Source organism: Ctenocephalides felis, unplaced genomic scaffold, assembly GCF_003426905.1.
Source record: "Ctenocephalides felis isolate EL2017-DRISC unplaced genomic scaffold, ASM342690v1 CF-g0.4_SCAFFOLD_00845, whole genome shotgun sequence".
NCBI classification, from domain to species: domain Eukaryota; kingdom Metazoa; phylum Arthropoda; class Insecta; order Siphonaptera; family Pulicidae; genus Ctenocephalides; species Ctenocephalides felis.
Window position 1 is genome coordinate 85,793,376 of NW_020536999.1, and position 3,591 is coordinate 85,796,966.

Sequence of the window (3,591 nt, forward strand, 5' to 3'; positions counted from 1 at the left end):
TAAAAAACGACATATCATTGTTTGCATTGAAAACAAATGAAACTATCATCTGCCAAAAATTTCAATTTACTTATGAACCTAGACAATATTAGAATATGTATAATAAATTTTATGATTATGAATAAAAAAAATGAAATGTCTACATTATTTTGCCAAAAAGCAGCTGAGATGCGCCAGAAAATTAAACAATATAAAATACAGTATATTATGGCAGATTGAATGATACACATTTGACCAGGTTTTGATAAATTAATTCACTTAAAATGTGACAATAAGTAATAACCAGGGCCGGTACTACCTTGAACGCGACGCATGCGAAAAATACGAGCGCACGCTTCAGGGGGCGCCAACACAATATTCGGACATAAAATTTTCTATATAGTTTTTTTTTTTAATATATAAATTCTTTGCATCTTTTACTAATCTTTCCACAATATTCATAAAATTCGTAAAAATTTCACTTTATAACAACAAATGGGAAAGTAAAGATTAATACATACAATTCGGCCCTCACGATATCGATTAAGAGAAGTTTAAGATGCAATTTTGGATATCTTAAATAATAAAAAATTGAACTAGTGGGGTGTATCGTGCCTTAAGGCAAATTGCTGGAACTTCCCGTACTGTAACGAAATGTTCGAGGAATATTGAATGTTTTCAAATAGATTCCCAGTAAACACTACTTGTTGCCGCAATATAACTTTTTATGTTACAAAGTTATATAACAAGTGTTAACTAAATGCAATGTACGCGCAATGTATTTTGAAGTTACAAAGTTATATAACAAATGTTAACTAAATGTAATGTACGCGCAATGTATTTTGAAATTACAAAGTTATATAACAAATGTTAACTAAGTGTAATGTAAGCGCAATGTATATCGGGAGTTACAAAGTTATATACATTTGTTACCAAATGTAATAAATGTGCAATGTTTTGTTAGAAAATATTTTCGACAACTTAAAAAAAAAACTATCATAAAAATCATTAAAAAAAAAACTAAATTTTGAAAAATTAAAAAAAAAAAAAACTACAAAAGTTAAAGATTTTTCAAAAATTAAAAAAAATCGAATATAACCAAAAATTTCCAAATTCTCAAAATATTGAGAATTTACTAAAACTAGCTGTAAATGGAATTCTGTCTTAAGGCAATTAAGGCATCGTGCCTTAAGGCAAATTGCTGGAACTTCCCGTACCAAAAATTATCATTTTTTTTAAAAACGATTAACATTTTTGAAAAAATTTTACTTCGAAAAAATAAGATTTTTGAGAAACTATAAATTGGACAAAAAATTACTTTTTTTTGAAAAACAATTTTTTTTAAATTTTTTTTTTGAAAAAAAATGTTTTCTTTATTTTGGCATATTTTGGAAGATCTAAACTTTTTTTCAAAGCAATCGTACTGCTTTAACTGTATAAAGATGAAATATCAAAGCGCGTAAGCGCCGCGTCGCCGTCTAACGCGTAAACATTGGTACGGAACCCATAGGAATGTAAACCAAATTTATACTTATTGTTAAAATCTCTATAAAATATCTAATAATTTGATGTGCATATGTCTAATGATTATTTTTGACCGCCAAATGGCATTTTTTTTTTTACTTTTTTTTACTAAATCTCCGAAACCGCTAGACCTGCCTTCATGAAAATTTTATCAATTCTTCATCTTGTCAATACAAGTAAAATGTTTTTTGAATTATTAAAATCGGACGCTCCGTTCTCTTAAAAACTGTGTTACCGTTTTCGGCACTTTTTGCCCCGTATCTTCGGAACGGCTAGACCTGCCTTTGCCAAAAACTAATCAGCACGTCTCCTTATCAATACGAATCGAATGTTCTTTGAATTATTCAAATCGGTTGATCGGTGTTCCCGAAATCGTCGACGAAAATTTGTATCCGCACATACATACACACACGCACACACACACACATACACACATACACACACACACACACACATACATCCATTTTTTCTAAGGTATGCCAAAATATTCAGAAACCTTTGAAACGCCGAGAAATGCAAAAATTTTCATTTTCGATTTTTTTGCGATTACTATAACTTGCCCTACGGGAAGTTAAAAAACACGTTTTTTTTTTTAATTCCAAAAAATTTTAAACTTCGAGAAAAATTTAAAAATTTACTAAAGTTGATTATTTATACATGCCGGGAAGATTATGCAACTTCTATTAAGGCAAAATGCCACTCTCAACTAGTTTGAATAGTTTTGACAGTTTTAACAATTTGAAACCTACAGGTGATTTGAGAATTTTTGAAAAAGTTTGAAAGATTTAATACTTTTTTAAACCTGTAAAACATTTATTTTAAAACATTAACAAATTTTTGTTAATCAAAATATCAAAAAGTCTATAAAAATTGTATATATTTACTTTCATTAACATTTATTTATTTACAATTATATTACATAAAGAACTATAGTTACAAAAATACAAATTACTGGTTAAATACAAATACAAATTACAGAAAAGGAATAGCCACATAATTAGATTTAGTTGTATAAGGCAGTGCTACACATTTTTGTTTTATTTCCTTCACAGATATTGTCACTTCTCTCATAATTTTTAGGTCAAAAACATGAATATTAAATAGTTTCGAGTCAAATGGTTTTGAAAATAATGATTTTGTCATTGTCGCTTCCGAACACAATATTTTATTAACATCACAAATGTTATTTATTAAAACAATTTTATTCTCAGTTGTTAAACAACAGTTATTCGGAGCTATATTACTTAAAGAAAAATTCTTAAATTCAATTTTCTCTATTTGTGATGTTTTTGTCCGGTGTATTACTGGAAAACTTTTAATTTTAATAAATTTACTTTGGCTTTTAATAGTTTTTTCTTCCCACATTCTGTTCACTAATTGTTGCAAGGGCTTCGGGGAATCTTGAATCTTATTTTTCACACTTCTGAAATAATTTTCAAATGGAAAGCAACTAAATTTGTCTAATGAACAACCAAAATTCTTAACTTCATCAGCTAGATGGATTATATTATGAATATTAAATGTTAATCTATCTGAACCATATAAATCAGAATAATTAATTACAAAAAGTTTTAATAAGTCCCCTGCCAAACTAGTCCAGTTGAGACATGCCTCTAGATCACATAGTATTCTAGTGCCTAAACTGAAATGTAAAAAATTTAAAAACAATTGGTTATTTAACACAGGTTTTAAAATTACTAATCCAGAATACAACAAAAATTGTCTGTATTCAGTGGCCTTCCAATGTTTATGATCCTCTAGCCTTCTAGGCAATCTGGAAAATTCCGAAGGAAAAAACTTTCTATGCTCTATTATATAATTGTTCATATTCCTTTTCTGCTCGTCCGTAAAGCGAATATCTCTAGATCCGCACATCCAGAGAGAAATCAGGCGCTTTGTCACCCCCAAACACACCATGTGCATATAGTCCAATGCAATTTGGGAAACCATACCGATCCCCAAATCCTCTAAAATAGATAGACCAGTATGGTGCTCTGGTTGTTCTTTTGATCTAAATGATTCATCTGTTCTCAATATAGCATCAGTTTCTGTTAAAATTACGTGTTTTTCAAAATCGCCTTCTTGAAT